Source organism: Papio anubis, chromosome 7, assembly GCF_008728515.1.
Source record: "Papio anubis isolate 15944 chromosome 7, Panubis1.0, whole genome shotgun sequence".
NCBI lineage: Eukaryota > Metazoa > Chordata > Mammalia > Primates > Cercopithecidae > Papio > Papio anubis.
In genome coordinates, this window is record NC_044982.1 from 55,092,154 (window position 1) to 55,117,844 (window position 25,691).

Genomic DNA, 25,691 nt, shown 5'->3' on the forward strand with positions numbered 1-25,691 from the left:
ATTACAACATTATTTATAATACTCCCAAATCAGAAACAAACTAAATGCCCAATCATAACAAATCATGAAATAAGACTTTCTTATACTGGCCATTAAATATAACTATGAAGTTATGCAAAAACTTGGGAAAAAGGCAAACCAATTCTTACATAGGAAAAAAGGTTATATAAACACACATAATCTTTAGGATTTGAGTTACTGCCCGCTAAAACTGACTTCACTCTTAATCTGCTTAACAAACAGTTAGCAAACATGAACCAGGTCACCCTTTCCTTCAAGTGACCACAAATTCCATTTGAGCAACATCTGAATGAATAGGATTTCCCTATTCATGCAGGGATGAGAGGGAAGATGCAGGTGAATAATTATGCATAAAAACTTTCACTATACCAGTATTTACATTAGTAAGGTGTTTAGAAAAGATTAGAAAATGGGATTTCCATAGTTATTCATTCATTTAAAAAGTATTTATTGAATGCTTACTCTGTACCAAGTATTCTAGTCATGGAGGATACATCAGTGAACAGAAATAGCTTATGTTTTTGTGGGTAAAGACAGGTACTAAAAAAATCAACCAGTAAATACTTTGTATGCTGTTAGGGGTTGAATGGATCCTCCAAAAATGATGTGTTGAAGTCCAACCCCCAGGATCTCAGAAAGTTAACTTATTTGGAAATAAGATTAATGTGGATGTAACTAGTTATTGATTAAATTGGTCAAGAGTAGAATAGCTCTCACTTCAGTATGGCTGGTATTCTTCTAAAAGAGAGACACAGAGGGAACATGGCCATGTGAAGATGGAGGCAGACACTGGAGTGATACATCCACAAGCTATGGAATGCCAAGGTTTGTGAGCCATTTACAAGAAGCTAGGAGAGAGGTGTGGAACACATTCTCCCTCTGAACCCTCAGAAGGAACCAACACTGCTGACATTTTCATTCTGGACTTCTGACCTCCAGAACAGGGTGAGAATAAATTTCTGTTGTTTGAGGCCACCCACTTTGTGGTACATGGTTATGGCAGCCCTAGGAAATGAATACATATGCCACACAGAAAAAGCAAGATGCAGAAAAATTAAAATAGGTAAGATTGCAGGGAAAGGAATATTGGGTGGAGAGACTGCTCTTTATAAAGACTATGTAGAGAGTTTCACAGGTAAGATGGTATTTGAACAGGAACCTGAAGCAAGGAGGGAACAAGATAGGCAGGCATTTGGGGACAGAACATATCAGGTCAGGACACAGCAAAGTAAAGTTCCAAAGGGAGAGGAAGCTGGACACCGATGTGGCCGGAGCAGAGTGGATAAGGGCCAGAGGGGTGTGGGATAGAGGCAGCAATGGGAGATAGAGGCACTTACTGGCAGTGACATTGCAATGCCTTTGAGGGTTTGAGCAGATCCATAACATTATTTGGTTACTGGGTTGAGTATAAACTGTCATGGGACCAGGATGGAATCCAGGCGAAGACCCATCAGGGGGCTCCTGAAATTATCCAACCAAGAGATGAAGATGGCTTGGGCCAGTGCAGCTGCAGGGAAGGTGAGGTGAGGTGGGAATCGCATCTGATTCTGGAACGACTCAAAGGGCAAGACTGGCAGGTTTTGTGAAGGACTGAATGTGTGATGTAAGAGAAAAGAGTCTGAGAAGACCTCAGATGAGGTTTGAGGCCTGGAGGTTTGAGGTCAAGGATGAAGTTGCCATTTGCTGAGAAGGGGAACCTGGAGTGCAGGTTCATTAGAAGTTTAGCTTAAGACATAGTAAGTGTAGTATATCATTGATCATCTCAGTGCAGATGTCAAATAGGCAGTATTCGGGGGGAAGGTGAGGCTGGAGATAGAATCTAGGAGTTGATGGGGATGGGTGGATGGTATTTGAGGCCATGGTGCTTGATGGGCACTCCTGGCAAGTGAATACAGATAGAGAAGGAAGAGGAGAGGTCTGAGGCCTTAGGATTGAGTTCTGAGGCACCTCCTGCTATTAGAGGCTGGGGAGAGATGAAGAGATTCTGCAAAAAAGACTTAGAAGATTCTAAGGAGGAGAACCAAGACAGAAATGTCCCAGCAGCCAAGAAGAAAATGTTTCAAGAAAGGAATGGTAAAATATTAAACCGCCATTAAAAATAATGTATTTGATACAGCATAGTGACTATTATTAATAATAATGCATTGTATAACTGAGAGTTGCTCAGAGAGTAGATTTCAAGAGTTTTCACCACACAAAAATAATAAGTGTGTGAGGTGATAGAAATGTTAATTTGATTTAATTATTCAATAATATATATCTATCTAAAACATGTTATATACTATATATAATACAATTTTTGTTTGCAGTTCAAAAAATAATAATATATTTGAATCTTAATATTACAAAAATAGGATGATATAATCTCCAGTGGAAAAAAATATAGGACTCCAAACTGTATGCAGCAAAATCTTAATTTTGTTTAAAAAAAAATATGTAGGCATAGAAAAGAAAAACCTGAAGAAGTGTAGGAAAGTAAATAGTTATTTCTGAATTTTTACTTTAGGATGGCATTTGTTTTCTACTTTCATAGCAATTTCTAAGCTCTTTACTGTGAGCTTATTTCCCAATAAATATGTATATAAGAATTTTAAAAATCATAATAGCAAAGACTTTTAGATTCAGTGTTTTAAAAGCAAAAATATGTAACACTTGCAAAGTCTTTTAAGCAAGACAGTAGGAGCTGTTGAAACATCATTCAGTTAAGTTTTTTTGGTTGTCATAATTTTGCTGTCTTCCCCTCCTAAAAAGGAAGCAGAGAAGTATTAAAAATTTCTTTTTTTTTCACTTGTGTTATAATGATCTCTCTTCGGAAAGAAGCAGCATAATGTAATTTTTTTCATTTAAATAATTATTTCTAAAGAAATGTAAAAGCTGGGTTTCCATTTCATTGTAAGGATCAAGGAGACTGGGTCCTGGTCTCCTCATGTGTTCAATGAGATTGATGGATGCTCCATGGCTCATGGTGTGGTTGTGAGACTCTCAGACTACATTAAATTAGAGATAGTGCAGTTGTGAGAGTGAAGAGAGGCCTCAGGGATGATCTTCTCCCAGCATCCTCCAGATTCTGAGTTTGTTGCCAGCAGCCAACACTGGCAGGGAAAGATGGCTTAAACCAGTTGGCTTGCTTTGAATGCCCATAATTGGCCATACTATCTCTGCAGATGGTCCCTGAGGGCACAGCTCCTGCTTGGCAGAAGAGTCAGTGGTTTTCTACCAGGGCCCAGAAGTGTAGGTTTAATTTCTGAAGCTGGTAGTAAGATGGGAACCACGTTGCCCTGTGATTAGCCTGCTGGAGCCAGCAGTCGACCTGAGCTCCGCCCACCCTGAGGCCCTGCCTGGGCATGTGCTGGAAGTTCCTTTAAACAGATTCAAATAACAACATTTTATGTCTCAAGATACCAAAAGCATATGAGGGCAGTCTGGACTCAGCAGGCTGCACATTTCTCCAAACAAATAATTTATCACTGATTCTTTTAGCAATAAAACAGGGGAGGGAGAGAAGTTCAATAATAGAAGTAACAGGTGCAATTATAAAAGTTCCAATCATACTCTTTAGTTATGAAGTTAATTCCTCAATAAAACATGCATACAACTCAAGAACAACAAACAGAGCTAATTTCTACTCTAGGAATTCAGAATAAAGTTAGATTCCTGTGCCATAGACTAGAAGCTGGTTGTTTTCCACCCAAGAGCAAGGTAATAAGCAGAAAGAGAAAACTCTTTTCGTTCTCTTAAATAGGAGGTACGCTCAGGAGACATTCTTACTACCAGGGAAAAGAGAATGGGATTTGGAATCCGTAATGTGATCAGCCACTTGCATACCTGGATGAGTTTGTTAGCCATTCTGAGACCGCAGTCACTTCCTATTTTAGTAAAGATCGGGCTAATCATATCCACTCTCAAGGTGGAGTTGGGAGGATGAAACGCTGAAAGCACAGCTGGCTTTTTTGGCTAACATTTATTGTGGGCCTACTTTGTTTCAGCAGAGTCAGGCTTTGGGTGACCCCATTGTCCATATGCCTTCCAAAACCCACGTTACCTCTCCCAGCACTGTTCAATAAACATTAGGCTCTCTCTTTCCCACTCTGCATTTTGTGCAGCCACAATCTCCAACTTCAATTTGTGCATCTTCAATTTTGTAAAAGTAGTGACAATCTACTGCTGCTTCCCTTATGATACCTTGCCACAGTAATCTTCCTCCCTCTCTCTCTCAGTCAACTCTTGCCATCCCCCTACCTAATGGCATTTTCCAGCTCTCGGGAATTATGAATCAATCTGCAATTTCCTTTCCTAGAATCCTTCCCCCAAGAGTCCTGATCACATGTGAAACAAGTTTAGCCATTGTGCAAATTAGTTCTGTGGCCAACTTCCTAATGCAAAGTCTTGCAGAAGCCAAGGGTGGGACTGGGAAAATGAAGTCAGTGTGACAGCCCCATGGTGAGTGGGAGGGTTGGAAGGCTGTGTGATCCAAAGGAAAAAAAAAACACTAGACCAGGAGTCTCAGCCTTTCTCCCCGATCTACCCCTGAGTCCTATGGCCACCGTAACACATTTAATATCTATGGGCTTCCGATTCCTCACCTGTGAGATCAGGAGGTAGGGATCAAATCAGACATGGTAAATAGGTGGTACTGGTGCCATCATCCACTCGTTCACTTACCTCCTCCCACTCCACACACACACACATCCATGGCACATATCATTAACCAATCAGTACACTATTTCCTGCAGAACCCAGGCTAGCCCCAGCACTCCACGCAATCACCACCAAACAATCAGAGTTGGCACAGGATACAAGGTTTCTCTGTACCATCCTTGAGCTGTAACCTAAAAACCCTCTTTAATATTTAAAAATCCTCTCCTTCTATGACATGGATTTCTTCAGCATACAGGTTTGCAGACTAATGAGCATCACCATAAAGTAGGGCAGTGTAACTTCCTGGAAATCAACATGTACCGTCTAATGCCTCTTCACACTGCAGCTCTGGGCAGAGTGTGGAATGGCCAGGCTAGCCTGCCATGTGGGGAAACCAGTCCTGAGTATAACCCACAGCTCCTTGTCTATGCAATGGGAGATGGTCCTTTAATGCCTGGCACTGATTTTTTATTGGAATTTCCAAAGGGCATATCCCATGAGCCTTGTTTCACCATGGATAATCAGACTAATTCCTCAGACTCCACAGTGCCAAGTCTTTCCTTACTTGCTAGCTTCAGTGTCTGCTTTGGCCTCCTGCCCTGCTTGTGAAGCTCTGGCCCTCTCCACTGTAGATTCCACAGCCCGTGACCTTGACTCAACTCCGTATCTGGCTCCAGCCACCCCGGGCTGACTTGCTGCCCCTTTCCCCTGCCAGCCAGGGCCCAGCAACCCCAGAATCGCCTGTCCTCTGTTGCCCCATCTGCCCCTGGCCACCCACCTCCAACACTGAATCTCCCCAGATGTGTCTGATGTCTCAGCACTTTCCTTCAAGCAGCAAGTGGCACTCAGCGTCGGACACTCCTCTGGCCCTGAGGCGACTGGGACTATGGAGCAGTGGGATCCTTGCTACCCCACAGCTTTCAATAGCTTCAGTAGCTCCCTTTTCTTATCTGAATTTCTCTGCCTGGTTTCTAAGGTCCATCGTGATCTAACCTACCTTTCCCACTTCCCATCACCCCTCCACACTAGCCACCTTGCTCTTCCGGGTGCAGCATCAGTTCCCAAGCCCACACCCACCTGAGGCCTCTGGACATCATTTTCCTCTTGCCAGGAACTTCCTCTCCTCTTTCTCAAGGTCCCCACCCTACCAATTCTTCACAATCCAGCTTACAGCCCATCTCCTCCATGAAGCTTCTCCTGATTATGCCAGACTTTGGTTTTTACCTAGTATTTAACTTTCCACCAGGTAATTTAGTACTTAATTCTATGTTACTTCACAGGATTTTACAGAGCAGAAGTTCTTTAAGGACAAGAACCTGCCACATGGCCTGAGTGTCTCTCCCTGGTGACATTACAACAAATTAACAAGCAAAACAAACATCATTGAGCTCCTCTCCTATGACAAAAGTGCTTAAACACTTGCTAATTCGTTTTCTGAACCACTGAGTGAGTATGCTGGGATGCATCAAATTCTTGCCCATTTATGTCCAATCTGGATCATAACAGATCCTTCTCTCCCTGAATTAAAGAAAAACTTAGATTATGCTGGAGTCCAAGAAAGTATTTGCCTATTAGGCTTTAGCAATGATTTTCGAACTTTTAATACCAAGAATTATCTGGGGGATTTTCTAGAAGAGCAGATTTCTCAGCTGCATGGACAAAGTTCCTGATTTCATGGGATAGGGCCTGAAGCGTGCATTTTAATAAGTGGTGTAGGTAATTTTAAAGTAGATAGTTCATCATTCCTACTCTGAAGAAAAAACAGAGCTGTGGGAACTTCATTTTCCAGAGGCAATCTGCAATGGGTGGGGCAAAGGCAGAGAAGGGGCCACCATCCCCAGAAAGGTCTATCCAGATTTTCCTCAGCCTCTTCCTTGGTTATACTCCAACTCTGATTACCAAATCTTTGAGACCCTCAGCCAACAGGCCATTTGACCTTGAAGAGTCATTTTTTATCTGCAGGGATCTCCTGGCCACAGACCTCCACTCAGCCTGCCCTCACTGAAGGAAACAAACACACCAGTGCTCTCTTAACCAGCTGCAGTGTTGGGCTTGCAGGTTATTTTAACTCCACTATGAATCAGAACAGAATTATGAATAATTTACATGAGACTTGTCACATCTTGTTTCAGTCTTTCTTTGGCTCATAGTTTTCCTTGTTTGGCCTTTCAAATACTTATATGTCTGTTTATTTTCAAGTCTGGAAGACTACATAGGTAGCATTACACAGAATCTGGCTTCTCATGGCTGACATCTCAGGAAGCTCTCAAATTTACAATCCCACATGTCAAAAGTAAGGAAACAAAGAAAGCTTCCAAAAAGGCAGGGCAGAGCTGGGTAGAGCATCTCAGCTGGCACCCAGGGTGAGTAATTCTTCTCTGTGTCTTAGCATGCCGTATACAGAGGCCTGAGGCCAAATGGATTTCCACAATAACTTTTGCAGCCTTATTAACACCCATCCTGTTTGCACATGGCAACTTTATAGAGTAGACAACTGTTAATAAGAAAGAAATAAAGTATTTTTTTAGAAAAATACTCCCGCCCCAAAGCAGATGTTAAACAACCAGGCTCCCAAAAGAATATTGTATAAAGGATCCTCTAAGCATGAGTTAGAATGTCTATTTCAAATGAGAGAAATATTCTCTGGAGATTTCCCCTAACTGAGGCAGTGAATGCTCCCATGAGCTTCCTGGGCACAAGAGATACCCCAGAACACCACTGGTGTTTCTTCAAAAAAGTAGAGTTCAAGTGCTCTGTAGAGTAATAAAACTTACCAAGTTCTCTTCTCCCTCCAGTGCTAGATTCTACCCGGGGTTCACAATAAGTCTGTGTAATGTGTTTATTGAAAAACTGGTTTTCACTTTCTTCCAGGTGCACAGGGTTTCTGAGCCAGGAGCCGTTGAAGAGTGGGAAGAGCATCTGGAAAGACCGGGAGTAAGGACGCCCCATCTGATGGAAAAAAGGAAGTGCATGCCAACCCATTTTTGCACCTGGGTCTTTTATTTGCCTTTACACTGGACTCCTGCAAGCCCTAAGCAGGACATTGTATCAAGCTGATGGACTTGTGTTGAGTTCTCTTTCAACTCACCCCAAGCCTTAGGAGAGTCATATTTCTGACAACTAAATTCATTAAGCCTTCCTAAGCCTCTTTTAAATCATGATTCTCCCTTTGAAACAATAGCCACAGACATTAAAGTCCAAATAGTCATTAACCTTTATCACCATTCACTAGGAGGTCAGAGGAGAAGAGCACTATGTAGGAATGGACAGCCTTGTGGGTGTCATGGATGCATGGTCCCATCTAGAACCCTGGGGCACAGATATCATGAGCAGAAGAGGCAGCAGGGCCAGAAGTGGATGCGAATTCTGCCTCTACCATTTCTAACCAGTACACCCTGGGCAGTGCACTTGACTGCTTTGTTCTTCAGTCTCCTCCTCTGTGAGGTTGAGATAATGATAGCAACTAATTTAGGAGATTATTGTGTGAATTAAATGAGATTATCTATGTCATAATAGCTATGCAATAAGTGCCTAATATATGTTGATTTTTGACTCTGTTTTCTAGAGAAGACAGATGTAGAATTTAGTCTTCATGATAGGTGGCTTCTGAAGATGTCAAAAGGGACAATACCTCAGAGGCTGGCAGCCCCCTGACATGGTGAAATAGGCAGCCATGTGGTCAGGCCAGGACACAAGATTCACACACTCCCTCTCCCCCCTCAGTAATGCTCAGGTTGTCTACAGGAAATATCCTATAGTCCTACGTATCTTATTCCCCACCTTGGACAAAGTGGGGAGAAAGACATAAAAGGATTTCTCAGCTCTTGCTCAGTTTTCATCTCATGAAAGAATAAGACTTGCATCAGATTTCATGAGTGTACCATCAAGTTCTTACCTGGCAGAACTAATCTTCTAGGGGAACAATAGGTCATGTTAATTAAGTGCTCATTCTCCTAAGTATTTTTTTTATTATCTCATTTTTTTTCTCATAGCAATCCTCTAAAGAGGGTCTATTATCATCCCTATCTTACAGAGGAAACTGAGCCCAGAATGGTAACTTGCCCAAGGTCATCATTTAGCCAGAACTTAAACCCATTGGGTCAAACTCCAGCACCCACTCTACAAAGCTATGTCTCACCTCAAGCAGCCCGCTCTCCTTCTGACTCACTTCGGTATTTCATTTTTTAATTGACATTTGCTAAGAAGGTCAAATGGATGATGAAGGATGTTGTTGAGCACTCATTTTAGCAAAGTTGTATCTAGCACTTAATCATGTGACCAATCGTTCTACTAAGACTAGGAGATGAAGGGAGGGGAGGACATGCAGTCCATGTGCCTCATGAACATTCCATCTCCTTGATTGGTGGGGGAGAGAGAGAAAGAAAGAGAGAAGCCACATGAAATAAAAATAACAATGTAAGAAAGAGAGAGAGGAAGAGAGAGGAAGCAGATACCTGGGAGAGTACAGAGGAGTGATGAGGTGATTCGACTCCACAAGGAAGGTCAGTGTGTCTTCTTTGCATTTATGGTAAATGGAAGAAACTGAAGCTTTAGAGATCTTAAATAGCAAATCCTGGTTTGCTTAGCAAATCAGTGGGGGGAGTTAGGAGTCTAGTGTCTGACTCTGAGGCCCACACCCTCTTCACTGCACATATGTCTCCCTGAGCCTGAGAGGATAGTTTATGACTATGTCCTTAAGGGCCTGAATGTTGCACTAAGGAACTTGGGCTTTATTCTCTAATGAATATAAGTACCCACAATGCTCCTCTGCTCTAAAGTTAACAGCATCACCTAGGGATTGCAGGGCAGAAGGCAAATCCCACTGGTTTCCTTCTATGCGCACATATATCCCCTCCAGGGGTGTCCAGTGAGTCAATCAACCACTTTTTTCACTTTTATGCAAACACAGCAGCTGGATTAGCTGCACCTGCAGCCTCTACTGTGTCACACATGATAAAAGGATCAAAGTCTAGAACATGACTTCAGACTATAATTTAAGATAATTAAGATTTTTAACCTAAATTACATTTTAACATTTCATAACAGAGCTGTCAAGATTCTATCTATCAAAACTCTATCAAGCAAACAAAAGAGGATAATTATATTTTCAGACACATGCAGTCATCACTCTGCTTAAGTTCTCATAAAAAAGACTTCTGTCTTCTTTCACATTCTCATTTTCAATTGCTCTTCCTCTTTCCACCCACCCTTGGATTCTGAGACTATACATTCTTAAACAAGAGGAAAATATAACAAAGGAGTTTATAACTCAGGCCGTGAAAGTGTTTCTCAGAAGCAGCAGTTCTAATTAGAACTGCATCTAAAGGAAATATTTCCTCGTTGGTAGGGACATCTTGCCTCGCTAAATAGACTCTGATTGGGGATGGGGAAAAGGCAGCATATTAAACTCTTCAAATCAAAAAGAACAATGAAATGCCAAAAAGCATCCTCCTAGAAGCTGAATTTGCTTTCGTCTTGTCCCATTAAGATATGGAGACTGTTGCAAAATCTTTGAGATGCCACGGAAAGAATACTAACTATTTTGAGTATTGTTGGATGCCTGCCCATCATCCACTTCACGTCTCCCCTGACCATTAGCAATCAGCCATGTCAATGGGGTAAAAATGACCCTATTCCCCACTGCGGTGGCCTAAGGCACTCAGTGTAATCTTATCCTCGTTAGGACTGTGATGGATTCAGGAATGCACAAGGAACACAGGCTACAGCCAATCCATGCATGGCATCCCCCAGTTCCCGTGACTGCTCAAGACAGGGGCACAGGATCTCACTTGGCCCCATGGCCAACAATGAAGCCCACAAGTTTTGTTGGACAGTAGAGAGAAGAGAAATGCTCTTCTTTTGGACCTGTGTGTGAAGACATTGGACCTGGAACTGTTGCAGGCATTTTGCGATCAATAAGGGAAGCCTGAGGACAAAGTCTATACATGGAGGAGGATGAAGCCAGGACTGTTACAGAGCAACAGAGCAGGAATCCTGATTAAACTGTACATGAACACTGACACAGCCAGTTTGAGTTCAGTTCTGCTTTGTTTGCAACCAAGAGCATCCTAACTGATCCACCAACTCTAATAGTTGAGTACAGTGTTCTTAGCTTTGTTGGGATCGTAGCCCTTTCAAAATCTGATATAGACCAGGATCCCTCTTCCAGAAAAACATGTACAAAACGTTACATAGAATCTAGGGGTGATAGGGGCATGGACTCCAGACTGAGTCTCCAGCAGACTAGTTAGGCACTTAGGCTTAGAGGTAGGATAGACCTGGGTTCAAATCCTAGCTCACCCACTACCAACTTCTTGTCACTTTATGTAACACTACTAAACCTCATTTTATTATGCCACAAAATGAGAATAATAATACCTACTTCACAGGGGTATAAAATGTAAACAAAATCATGTATGTCTAGAGATTAGCACAGTACCTCTCTCACAGTCACAACCCGCAGCCTATGGCATCAAGCAATTAAGAATAGTCCTTAAAGGACTCCAGAAAGAAAGTCCGTAAGATAAACATCTATGTCAAGTGTTAGAATATGCACAGAACTGAAGCTACTGCTGCTGTGAATATGTAAAGCAGTTGATCAGGAATTAGTCCTAAATTTGGGGAAAACCTGTCATGAGGACAGGAATTTGGGCAAGACACAGCTTCTTAATCTGAAAAGTGTCTAGCTAGTTCTCAAGACCATAATGGGGTCAAATGAGAGAAAAAGGATTTGATCCACCTGTGGCAGAATAGGGAGGGTTTTATTAACCGTAAACTTTTTAAAAGGCAGAGTAAAGGAGAATAAAAAAGACTTATGGTTGCACATCTGCAGACTTTCAGAATCATAAGACCAAAAACCAGTAATTTCCCATCCCAGCCCAGCAGAAATGACTCACTGCGTTGTCCTTCATAGGCCAAAATCCCAAAGTTTCTTTTAAAAAGGTGAAATTTTGGACACCATAGGCAATGGCCACCCCTGCCCAATATCCCTGCCTGCTGTTCAACTCATGTCCTGCCCGCCCACCTCCAGCACCTGCAAGTCCTACTCCACCCAGAGGGTGTCCTGGCTGCTCATATTTCAACAAAATCATCAGGCTCTTCGAGTATTTCCCCTTGATTTATGACTTGGAAATGTCAGCAAGAATGGAAAATCCAGGACATGGCCAGGAAGAACACAGTCCAGGGACATTTTAGAGCTGATACAGTCCATCTGCTTGGTCCTTCACTACGGTTCTCTATTTCTACCTTCTACTACCTTATTTTTCTTTCTGCATCAAAACACTCCTTTTTTTTTCCACTCCATTTTTTCTAAGTAGGCCAGTCACAAGTAAGCACCTCTTTGAAGGCTAATGCAATCCCATCACTGCATTCTCTACACTTAACTCAGTATGAGGATGCCAAAGTAAGTCCCAGTGAAACAGCACAGTGAACTGACCCCTCCCTACCACCGAGTGGACAGCAAGATTGGACTGGAAGTGTGTCCCATCCCAATCTATTATCCCAGTTAAATTTGTTTGTTTCTTCCTATGAATCTTCTCCTTCAAAACACTCTCAGCATTCTGGAGGGAAGAGATCACAAATAAACAAGAAAAGGTAAAGAACTGTTCTGACTTCCCACATCACAGCCAGTGATGACTCAGCAACCAAGTTCTGCTCCCTTCTAGAAACAACCTAGACAAAGAAAGCAAAAGAAAAGGAATGCTGACAAAGACCCACAAAGGCCGCTGTGATTTGGTAAAGCACCAAGCCTGCCAGCACGTCCTAAGGAAAGGGAGGGCAGACACGACCACAGTTGGCAGGGAGAACAGCCAAGCCACAGCACAGCTAATGACGGTCACCACTCTGGAGAAATGCTTCAAAGGGCAGCTGCAGAGGTGGCAGCCAGCTCACTGAGGAAAACGTAAGTCACAGGAGAGGAGAGGGGAGGTGGAGATGCTCTCAGGGAGTGGCTGTGTTCTGTGTTATTTGCTGCACATGCTAAACCAAGACTTCAACCAGAAAGCAAAGGTTCCAGGAATCATGGGCAAGCGTTTGAAGAAATGGGGCTCAAAGTCCTCAAGTGATATTAAAATATTATGCCTTGATAGACCCCCTCATGGCTTTAGAATATGATAATTTTAGACACAATTCCCAGAGATTTTTAAAATTGCTGAGCACCTAATATGTATCTTTTTTTAAAGTAGGATAATAGTTCTGCAAGGCTGACATTCTCACGTTTTACAATAGAAAGTTGAAGCTGAGAGACTCCATACTGCAGCTCAGAGCCACTAACTTTTCCTCCAGATAGCAAGGATCTAGGAAATAACTGAGCCACAAATAATTACTGGTATGTTCGGCACTGAGAACTATTTCATGGCCAAGACCTCAAGCTGGAAAATCCCCTTTCCTGAGCTCACTTCCTTCACTTCTTACCCCACAGCCCTCTCATTCCTGTCGATCTGTCCTCGCCTTCACTGAGTCTCCATTTTCTAGATTCTTCTCTTGTCTCCTCATTCATCAGAGTCCTTCTGGCTTCTTTTGCCCCTTACCCAACCTGGAATCCATTAGAAATGATTTAAATAGGGCTTTTGCAGGAATCTTAGAATTGCTCACTCCCAAGCTGCCTCCTATGGCTGGATTGTCAATCAATGAATCTGGCAAACCCATACTTATCTTCCCTCTATCCATAGCTGCCAAGTAGTGTGGGAAAAATCACCAAAGCACATAGATTGTATCCCACAAATCCATTTTCTCTAAATCCTGGCTGGGCCCTCACTTCTTCTTGACAATCCTTTCTGCTAACTTTTCCTGTTGCCCTACGGCACTTCTAACAGCATTAGTCTCCTCAGACACATAACTATCTGAGTGCCTTACCTGCAAAGACAACTCATCTCTTGTCATTTCTAAGAAGAATAAATCATTTCTTGGGCCTCTCTCAAGTTTTTTACTCAAAATTTTCTGTTTTTCATCACAGTTTTACCTTTCCTTCTATTGAAAAGAAAGACACATTCCTCTTCCTTTTTATAAAGTTACATTATACCTGGACTCCTCATCCTTTAGCTTCTCACATTCTCTAGGTCCTTGCTCCATTCATTTTGTCCTCACTCACTTGGGATTTGTCTCTCAGTGGCTGCTAGCTCTGTCCTCTCTGTTGTAACCAATAGCAAGAAATATTGAACTTTCTTGAAACCATGTGTAAGCTATTTCTTGGAGGGGCACTTAAACCAACTGAGAACACAGAAATCCCACAAGGAAAAAAAAAACCTGCTGATAATGAACTCTATTTAAAAATAAAGTATTACAATACACACACACACACACACACACACAAAGAGTAAAGGACCAAGAGGGACTGGAATGCCAGCAGATATAATTAATACATGAGAGAATTATCATTCCAAGTACTGGGAGAGAAGAGAACTGAAACAGACTAAAAAGTATATATATTTAAAATTATTAAAACTTTGTTAAAATTATAATAAAAGTATGAAAAAGGACAGATTTTTTAAAAAGCAAAAGTTATAGTGCTTAAAATTAGAAGCTGAAGGTCAGGCACAGTGGCTCACACCTGTAACTCCAGCACTTTGGGAGGCTGAGGAGGGTGTATCACTTGAGGCCATGAGTTCAAGACCAACCTGGCCAACATGGCAAAATCCCATCTCTACTAAAACTACAAAAATTAACTGGGCGTAATGGTGCACACCTGCAGTCCCACCTACTTGGGAGGCTGAGGCATAACAATCACTTGAACCCAGGAGGCTGAAGTTCCAGTGAGCTGAGATCATGCTACTGCACTCTAGCCTGGGTGACAGAGTGAGAGCTTGTCGCAAACATAATAATAATAATAAAATAAAATTAGAAGCTCAAAGTATGTGGCAGATTAAACAGAGTTGAGAATATTAGATAAATGGGAACTAGATCTAAAGAAATTATACAGAATACAGCAGAGAATAATAAAAAGATGGGAAATATGAAAGTAGTTAAGAGATATAAAGGCTACGGTATGAAAATCTCCAAAAAGAGAAAAAAGAGAGAATGAGGGTGAGGTAACATTTGAAAAGACAATGATTAAGATTTTTCCAGAACTGAATGTGTAATTCCTCAGAATGAAAAAGTGCCCAAATGCTGAAGAGGCTAAATGAAAATGAATCTACTACTAGACACATTGTGGTAAAATTGCAGAATAGCTAAAACAAGAGAAAATCTCCCAAGCAAACAAAAAGAAGAAACAAACTGCCAACGACAACAACAACAACAAAAATGACAGCTAGATTCCCAGTAGACTTCCCATTAGCAACAGAATATCCCACAGGAAAATCAAATTATATTTTCATACTATTGTTTGAAAAAAACTGTCAACCTAGAATACAACACCTAACTCAACAAAACTCCAAGAGAGAGGAGAGTAAAGATGTTTATGGAAAAAGGCAAGGAAAATTTACCATTCAGAGACTCTCACTGAAATACCTACTAAAAATACACTTCATTAAGGAAATTTAGTCCAGAACAAAGAAGTAAAAAGCACAATGCAATGATGAACACAAATATCAGTAAATATTATGATAAATAGAAACAGAATTGACTGTAAACAAAGCATAAAAATAATTCAGACAACTAATGAGGAAGTTATAACTAGATAGATGACAATAGTAGTCACTAATAACATGGAAATGGAAGAGGAGCTAAGTTTAAAAAGTGGAAATTCTCAGATGAATGGATAAAGAAAATGTGAAATAATCCACAAATTACATATATATATAGATTCCATATATATAATGGCATACCTAAATTATTCCACATAAATTCCATATAGATGTATATATAGCATCATTATATACATATATGTATATATAAGATCTCATTTTAGAGATATATATACACATACACACATATACGAATATAAAAAAAGAAGGAAATTTTGCCATTTGTAACAACATGGATAAACCCAAAGGAGGTTATTCTAAGTGAAATAAGCCAGACACAGAAAGAAAAATACGACCTCACGTATGACCTCACTTACACGTGGAATCTTTAAAAAGTTGAACTCATAGAAGCAGACAGTAGATGGTGATTTCCAGGGACTGGCTGGGCAGGGAATGGGAAGATGGTAAAATAAAGGGTACAAACTTTAAATTATCCGATGGATAAGTTCTGGGAATCTAGTGTACAGCATGGTGATTATGGTTAATAATAATACTGTATGGTATACTTAATATTTGCTAAGAGAAAAGATTTTTCGTGTTCTCAGCACACAAAAAAGTAACTCTGAGGTGACAAATTATGTTAATTCACTTGAATCTGGTGATCGTTTCACAATGTATATGTATGTCAAATCATTGCATTGTACACCTTAAACATATACAATTTTTATTTGTCAAGTGTAACTCAGTAAAGCTGAACAGACAAGTGGAAGTCCTCACATTGCTTGGGAAACATTAACTTTAAACTTAGACATGTATTAATGACAAGAATTTAAAGATTATCACTAATAGAAATAAAAAGTATAACTCCAAAACTAGAAAAAGAAGAAGAGGAAAAACAAAACTCAAATGAACCAAAAGGGCAAAAAGAAAGGAGAATGACATAAATAACAGAAAATTAGATGGAAGAAATAGATCCAAATATACTAGTAATAACTGTAAGAAAATTGAAACCACTGGCTATAGTTTCAGACTGGAAGTTTTGAAATTCCAACTGTATGATATTTACAAGGTACAGATGAAAAAATATATGCCAGGCAAATAGTAAGTACAAGAAAGCTAGGAGAGCCTTATTACAATCAGACCAAATGGAATTTAAGACAGAGTTACTAGTATTAAACACACCAAATGAGAAAGCTAGGAGAGTCTTATTACAATCAGACCAAATGGAATTTATGACAGAGTTATTAGTATTAAACACACCAAATGAGAAAGCTAGGAGAGTCTTATTACAATCAGACAAAATGGAATGTAAGACAGAGTTATTAGTATTAAACACACCAAATGAGAAGGGAATTGTTTTTGAGGAAGATGGAATGACCTTGACCGTTGTGCTAAACAATATGGTCTCAAAATATATAAAGCAAAAAGCTGCAAGGTTATAAGGGGAAAAAATGAAAAAATCACAGAGGTAGATTTTAACACATCTTTGTCAGAAGGCAATGTCACCTAGATCAAAAATTGGTGTGACACAGAATATTCAAATAATTATAATAATCAGTATTGACCTATATGACATTTAGAATTCTGAAATGAAGCAGAAAAACGTAACTTTCAAATACTGGAACACACATGCCAAATGAGAGGTGCTTTTTCCGCCTGACATCAACAGATTCTGACACCAAATGTGTAGGGGATTTTCCACACCCACAACCAATTCTGCAATTCCTTGGCACCAACTGGGTATTCTACAATTCACTTCAATTCTGACACTAACTAACCATAGTTAGTATCAGACACCAAAGGCTTAAGGACTCAGTACCACGAATCAGTCACAAGTATGAGGTTCCCAGATTACTGATGCCTCCAACTGACTTAGCTACAAGGCTGTGGAATCCCATAATCCCCTCCTTCAGGTTGTGAACAGCTCACAGAACTCAGGAAAGCACCTTACTTGTACTTACTGGTTTATTATAAAGGGTACAAATGAGCTAAATGAACAGGTACATAGAGTGAAGTCCAGATGTGTCCCAAGCACAGGAGCCTCTGTCCTGTGGAGTTGGGATGTGCCACCCTCCCAGTATATGGATGTATTCACCAACCCAGAAGCTCTCCAAATCCCATTGTTTAGGAATTTTTATGGAAGTTAAATCACAAAGGAATGATCAATTATTAACTCAACGTCCAGCCCCTTCTTCCTACCTGGAGGTTAAGGGGTGGGGCTGAAAGTTTCAGGCTTCTAATCAAGTCTTCTGGTTGGTGACCAGTCTCCATACTGAAGTGATCTAAGGGCCCAACCAAGAGTCACTTCATTAGTACAAAATATGCTCCTATCAGCCTAGCGTGGTAGCTCACGCCTGTAATCCCAGCACTTTGGGAGGCCGAGGCGGGCGGATCGCCTGAGGTCGGAAGTTTGAGACCAGCCTGACCAATGTGGAAAAATCCTGTCTCTACTAAAAGTACAAAAGTAGCCGGGCATGGTGGCACATGCCTGTAATCCCAGTTACTCAGGAGGCTGAGGCAGAAGAATTGCTTGAACCCGGGAGGTGGAGGTTGCAGTGAGCCAAGATCATGCCATTGCACTCCAGCCTGGGCAACTATATATATATATATACACACACACACACACACACACACACACACACATATATGCTCCTATCACCCCTATCACTCAGAGAATTACAAGAGATTCAGGAGCTCTGTCAAAAATCAAGGACAAAGATCAAATATATTTCCATGATACCACACAAAGAAAATATTTCCAAATGACTGTGAGTTAACAACTCACGACAGAAATTATTAGCACGAGACGTCAAAACTTGTATGATATGCCTAAAGCAGTATTAAAAGTAAAAAGTATATATATGTGTATATATATATCACATTGAACTAGAAATAAGGTGAACTAAGCATTCAATTCAAGAAGTTAGAAAGAGAAAGATGGAACTTGAAGAAAGTAGATGGATGCATATAATAAACATAAGGGCACTTTGGGAGGCCGAGGCGGGTGGATCGCTTGAGCTTGGGAGTTCGATACCAGCCTGGGCAACAAGGTGGAAACCAATCTCTATCAAAAATATAAAAAATTAGTTGAGCATGGTGGCGTGCACCTATGGTCCCAGCTACTCAGGAGGCTGAGGTGAGAGGATCAAGCACTTGAGCCCAGAAGGTGGAGGTTGGTTGCAGTAAGCCGAGATGGTGCCACTACGCTCCAGTCTGGGTGACAAAGCAAGACCCTGTCTCAAAATAATAATAATAATAATAAGGGAAGAAACGATAGAAAAGAATAATAAAACCAAGTTCTTTTTCTGAAATGGCAAATCAAATAGATGATTTTCCGGTAAGACAGGTTAAGGAAAGGAGATTGTACAAGTTAGACAACGGTAGCAGTAGAAAAGAGAACAGCATTTCAGATGAACTAGGGATTCAAACCTAATCTTAAGTGAATACTATGAACCCACATTTTGAGAAATAAATTTATAATTTTTCAATAAATGTGCCAATATTGACTCAAAAAGAAAAAAAAACATGAGTAAGTCTATAATTTTAAAGACTATCCACAAATTTTATCCATATAAATTCCTAAAGCCAGATGATTTCTACTAATGAGTATTACCAAAGCTTCAATAAACATAAAATCTTAATTTTATATAAGCTATACTGAAAAGTAAAATAGAAATCTCTCAGTCTTCCTTTAGGTACTATTATAACCTTGGCACCAAAACTAAACAAGGGGAGTCTGAGAAATAATAGTAATAGGAAGAAGAAAATGGAGTTGACATACATTAAATGTTCAACAAGGCACTGGGAACTGTTTTAGAGTTTTACTTGGATTATTCTTTTCCTTTTTTTTTTTTTTTTTTTTGTGAGACCAAGTCTCACTTTATCGCTCAGGTTGGAGTGCAGTGGCACAATTTTGGCTCACTGAAACCTCTGCCTCCTGGCTTCAAGTGGTTCTCCTGCCTCAGCTTCCTGAGTAGCTGGAATTACAGGTATGCACCATCATGCCTGGCTAATTTTTATATTTTTAGTGGAGACAGGGTTTCGCCGTGTTGCCCTGGCTGGTCTTGAACTTCTGACCTCAAGTGATCCACTTGCCTCGGCCTCCCAAAGTGATGAGATTACAGGTGTGAGCCACCAAGCCCAGGCTTATTTGGATTATTTCATTTAATTTCTCCAAAAAACAAAACAAAACAAAACTATGTGGTTGGTGTTATTAACTCCATTTGGAGATAAGGAAACTGGGTCATAAAGAATGTCTGTAATTTACTCAAGTTAGTAATCAGAAGTGATAGAACAAGAACTCAAACCTCAAACAGTCTCACTTCAGAGCATGCGTTATTGACCACTATGCTATATTTCCACCAATATTTGCATCTGTGACCAAAAAATGAACATCAAGTGAACACAAATGCCAAAAAACTAAATAAAATGTTAGCACATCTAATCAAGCATATTTTTAAAAAGTATTTAATCAAATTTGAAACCTATCCATAATTTCAAGATATGAAAACACTTAGAAAATTAGAATACAAGGGAACTTCCTTAATTTGATAACAGGCATCTATTGAAAGCAGACATATTATAGTGAGATTTCAATTTCCCATTAAATTCAGGAAAAGAAATGGATACTTCTATCATCATTTCTATTCAACATTGTACTGGAGATTATATCAAATAAAGTAAGCCAATAAAGAAAAATAAATGCATAAAGATTAGAAATAAAAAACAAACCTCTGATTTTTCAGACCAAATTATTAAATACACAGAAAATCCAAGAAAATGTACCATATTATTAGAATAGAAAAACATGGGCTGGGCACAGTGGCTCACACCTGTAATCCCAGCACTTTGGGAGGCCAAGGCGAGCTGATCACCTGAGGTCAGGAGTTCGAGACTAGCCTGGCCAACATGGTGAAACTTAGTCTCTACTAAAAATACAAAATTAGCCTGGAGTCGTAGTGCGTGCCTGTAGTCCCAGCTACTTGGGAGGCTGAGGCAGGAGAGTCGCTCGAACCCGGGAGGCAGAGGCTGCAGTCAGCCGAGATTGCACCACTGCACTCCAACCTGGGTGACAAGAGTGAAATTCTGTCTCAAAAACAAAAGAAAAAAGAAAAGAAAAGAAAAACATGCTTCAGAAAGGTTCCTAGATTAAAAAATCAATACACAAACATTTGTTGAACTCTTATTCTATTCACACTAGCAACAAAACATATTCATTCAGTAAAAATTTATTGGATATCTACTATATAGCAGCAGGCACTGAGTTATGCACTAGAATAATATGTCCAGGACATTCATGGGAAAAATTATTAAACTTTATGGAAAGATACGAAATAAGACCAAATAAATGGAGAGGATATCATGTATGGGAAGACTCAAGACTCTATAAAGAACAACTCCAACTCTCCAAATTAATCTATAAATTCAGTAAATGCAATCCAACCCAAAATAATTTTGATTAAAATTTGATAGTATGATTCTAAAATTAATATGAAAAAGCAAAGGAACAAGGATATCTGAAATAATTTTAAAGAAGAACAAGGTGCAGCCTTTTGCCCTATAATATATCAACATTTGCTATAAAGTTATACCAATTAAGAGAGTGAGTTCTTGGCACTAAGGTTCACCTCGAAGTGGGAGTGGGGTGCCACACCTGAGACACAGTTTTATGAATCCTGCATTGCCCAAGGGTACTGGCAACATATCTGTGTCAACTAGGTTTTGCCAAATCATAATATTGAATTCTCTGCTACCATTCATGGAAGAGCCCCTATATAAAACAGAAAATATTTACAGTTATGCGTCTGGACAATTTAAACAGCTTCTTGGCAATGGTCTGTAAAACTGAATATTAAATAGAAGAGTCTTTCCAAATCTTATGCAGAAAAGACAGCCTTATCAGGAAACAAAATAGAAGTTGAGAATTGCCCAGGCAGGGTAGGAAGAGACACTTCAGAAATGAAGCCAGTCATGGTGACCTGAAATGGCCTTTGTTAACAGGAGGAGTTATGCTTCAGATAACTCGATAAGCCATTTGCCCCAAGACAATTCAGGGCTAGAAGGCAGTGGCATTCATTAAACTCCTTGAAAGGCAGAATCAGCCTTTTCATTTTCTCTACCTCCACCCCCTTCTCTCCAAATATCTGGAAGTGATCCCATTGGAATAATCCTTTCCCTGGGGCTGAGAAGGAACAGTCAGCAAGCCAGATTAGGGCAAGAACTCAGTGTATTTCGGGCATGGATATTAAATGGGATTTATGACAGATGGAGTACTTGTTAATTCTTTCTATTAGTAGAGCTATTCATAACAGTAAAGAAAAGGCCATCCCAGAACAGAAAGGGATGTCCTTAATCCTTTCTCTTGGAAAAGGCCAATTCTCAATATTTCTCATTCCCTCTCTCCCCTGACACACATACACTTTCTCTGTCACATACAACTCACACTCACACACACAAACACATACACACTCTACACTCCTTATCAAAGGAAACCAGACTGCGCTCAGCTTGTGGACCCATGGCTCCCACTGATTCCAGCAGGAATCATGGGCATGGCATTGTGAGCCAGAATGTGACCCATCTCCTATGAATGAGTCCTACACCATAGGAATGGAATTTGAAGTTAACAGAAAGAGTCCTGTGCTCCAGCCGTCTGCTCAGGGATTCCATTTTTACATGACAGGAAGAGCACCAGAGCCCTCACAGGCCTAGCTCTTTATTAGCAGGGCCCCTCCTTCTAGCCCAGAGCCCACTTTTTGTGCTGCCACATAAGAAACAATGCCCTCTCTCCCTGATATCTTTTACTGTATGGTTGTTCTTTTACTAGGCTTTTGAGGTCTGAGAACCCAGCAGCATCCCCCAACCCACCCCCAAAAGACAGTTCAGTATACAGAAAGAGATCAGCTCCATCACAGAGCTCAGGACCAAATAATGTCGAATGCTGAACCACACAGCAGGCAGCCTCCTTGCTGCTTAACAATTCTCACTTCAGAAATGCGAGAGCTAATATAATCATACAAGAGCCAGCCAGCGAGAACAATGTCGGGGGAGTGCATGAAAAACATCCACCGAGGTTGTACTGACACAATCCATCCTATATCCTGGCTTGAGTTGCTTCTCTATTAAGCAAGGCTGATATCACTCCATCAAGTCCAACATACCGGCTTCGGTTTGCTCAGGTCTAGGGGTTTCAGGGGTAATTGAGCAATGTTGGCATTGGATTAGTCATTCACTTTTCATTCATGCACTCAACATTTTACTGAATGCTATAAACCAAGCACATTGGTAGGCTCCAGCACAATCCAGGAGAGAAAATAAACAAACAATAGCAACACTGTGTAATAGTAACACAGTATACTGGATTTGCATTTGTGGTGCTAGGATAAGATGCAGAGAAAACTTGCCAGGAGAGTTGACTGCTAGGCTAAGTCTTAAAGAACAAGTGTTGAGGGTATATTGGCAATGTCTCCCCTGCTTCCTTGATGGGCTTCCTTTCATCAAAAACACTCCGAAAGCATTCCTGGTATCACTATGAAGGTGAGAATTCAATCCATGTTTGGAGAATTTCACTTCACCAAAATGAAGCAATTCTAGTAAAAGGTGCTCCATATCTCTGAAATTAATAAACCATCTCGAACATGTTTAATTGCCCAAAACATTTTTTTAATCACAAAGGTAATACATATTTTTCATAGATAATTAGGAATAGACAAAAAAAAATAAAAATTATCAGGAATCCAGCTATTAGAGAAAACAAATCATATTTTGGTGTTTTATTTTCTGTAAATAGTTTTTGTTCTGCTTTGTTTTGTATAAAACAGAGATCACATGTTGTACACATAATTTTGTAACCTGTTTTTTTTTTTTTTTACTTAACATTCTATTTAAGCAATTCCCACATTCTTAAATACTCTCTGAGAAGGGCATTTTTAATGGCTGAAAAACATTCTACCATATGGATGGGCCACAATTATTTAGATATTTCCTCACTGTTGGAAATGTAGGTCACGGCCATTCCTTTGCTCTCCATGCTACAGTGAACATCTGAGTACACAGGTCTGTTTGTGCATATACAATTACTTCCTAGCAATAAATTTCTAAAAGCACAATAACTGGAACAAACACCACATATTTTTTCTGGATTCTTGCTATATATTACTGAATTTCCCAAGAAATACAAACACAGTTCCTACTACCCAGGGGGTACTTAATAAATATTTATCAACCAATGAATAAATAAATGATTTTTAAGATTCTTGTGAAAAGTTGCCATATTTGAACTATAAGAAACTAAGTAAACTTTGAGGGAGTAATAAACACTTGGATTGGAGGAACCAGTAAACTAATAAATGTTTAAATATCTCGGAGGAATATAGACCAACCATTACATCTATAGTAGAGTTATATATTCATTGGATGGAAAATTGTATACCCAAAATAATGTTGAAGAAGAGTGATTACTGTCATAGCAAAATGTGCACCTTGTGATGCTAAATATAAAATGAACATCCATACAAGTATATAAGTGTAAGCTATATTTACTGCTTTGGAGAATAGTATGATCTTATTTTTGTGGAATATGTATGTGGGTGTGTGTGTGTGCACAATACATACTCTGTTATATATACTAGAAGACAAACACAAATATTAACAGTGATTCTCTGTTGGGTTATGGGTGATGTTTTCATTGTGGGGAGTGTGTGTGTGTATGTGTGTGCATCCCAAATCTTGTATATCAAGCACGTATTACTTTTTTTTTAAATTTAAAAAACCTGTTGTTAAATGTTGAATTACCATAGAACTAAAGGGAATACTTTCCAGAGTTAGAAATCTAACATAAAGACAGTAAACAAAATGATAAACAAGCAGTTCTTCCCCTGAGGATGTATAATTCTGCTGGGGCTGCCATAACAAAATACCATAGACTGGGTGGCTTAAGCAACAAAAATTCATTTTCTTATAGTGCTGGAGGCTAGAAGTCTGAGATCAGGTGCCAACATGGTTGGGTGTTTGTGGGAGCTCCCTTCCTGTCTTCTTATAGACAGCCACCTTCTCATGTGTCCTCACATGGCCTTTTCTCAGTGTGTGTGCAGAGAAAGAGAGGGAGAGAGTGTTCTGGTGTCTCTTCGAGTACTAATCCCATCATGAAGACCTTATACTCATGACGTCATCTACCCCTAATTACCTCCCAAAGGCCTCATCTCCAAGTATCATCACATTGAGGGTTAGAGATTCAACATATGAATCGTGGGGACACAAACATTCAGTCCATAACAGAGGGGCTCAATATTAAGAGGGGCTCAAATTCACACTTTTAAAAATAAAATATTTAGGCAAGTCGCCTTGATAGATGATATAATACAGAGAATACAACTATGAACAGGATGTAGTCCTGGCCATCAAAGAAACACATTCTTATGAGAGGAGACAGAAAATTGTTACAAATCAGTGCATTAGAATTCTAACAAAATATATGCTTGGGATATAGTTTGAGTGGAGAGAGGGAACACAGAAGAAGAGATCTTAGTCTGGAAACCATCATGAAATGTTTCGAAAAGAAGTGAAACTTAAGCTGAATTTTGGGGAAAAAAAATTGTTGAAGCTTGCAGAAGGCTGTGCCAGGCTACAGCCTGTACCAAGGCAATGAGGCACTGAGGTGCTATAATAGAAAACAGCTCAACACACATAAAGGGACAAGGCAGAGGACAAGGTTGGAGGAAGGACTCCCATCTCTAACCTAGTTCCTGAATTACCGGGGGATCTCATCAGGGATTCAATAAGCTGAACTGGACCAAATTGGTATGCGATGTCAGGAGGTTTGAACTTTATCTCCAGGTCCACGCAAATCACTAAAATTTAAACAGGGAAGAACAAAAAATGACTCATGATTTAGGAATACCGCTCTGGTAACAAAGTGGAAGGGAATCAATTCACTATCAATTTCGAGAATAAAGGCAGAAAGCTAGTATAGAGTTTCTCCTAATAATTCAGATGAAAAGTGATGAGATCCTAAGTGATAAGGCCCAGATATTTACTAAGAAAATCAATAAGATGTGTATTGCCAAAAAGACAAATTGGTTATAGAAAATGTCTATGGTGAAGCTATAAACTGCATATGGTTGACTAAGAGGGTGAATGGCATGAAATGACTGAATTAAGAAAAAACAGCAAAGCCATTAGAAACAAGGCTACTTAAGCAATATGGCAACCAACCAGTAGGATTACTCAAAGCAAGTATATTGAGTTATCTTTGTAGAAATTGACTACAGTTGTAGTAATTAATGTTCTAAGACACACTGTTGCATATCAAACAATCTGAATCAGGAATTTTCAGGTCATGCTCAAGACTTTGCATGAAGAGAGGAGGTGGCATAAAGAGGGCCAACAGTAAGACTCCTGCCTCTCCCTCAC

At 40.0% G+C, this 25,691-nt stretch overlaps 1 long non-coding RNA gene across 5 annotated transcripts in view; it reads right to left on the reverse strand.

The window, feature by feature from the left end:
- The window catches only part of LOC101010243, a 95,786-nt gene that overhangs the window by 23,461 nt on the left and 46,634 nt on the right, over nt 1-25,691 (reverse strand). The window contains exon 4 of one of the 5 annotated variants that reach the window (XR_004184918.1): nt 7,434-7,608. The exons of 3 other annotated variants lie outside the window; for them this stretch is intronic. This is a non-coding gene — a long non-coding RNA (uncharacterized LOC101010243). Of the gene's footprint in view, nt 1-2,291; nt 7,609-25,691 lie in introns of those variants that run through there. One more of the 5 variants, XR_004184917.1, reaches the window with a different exon arrangement.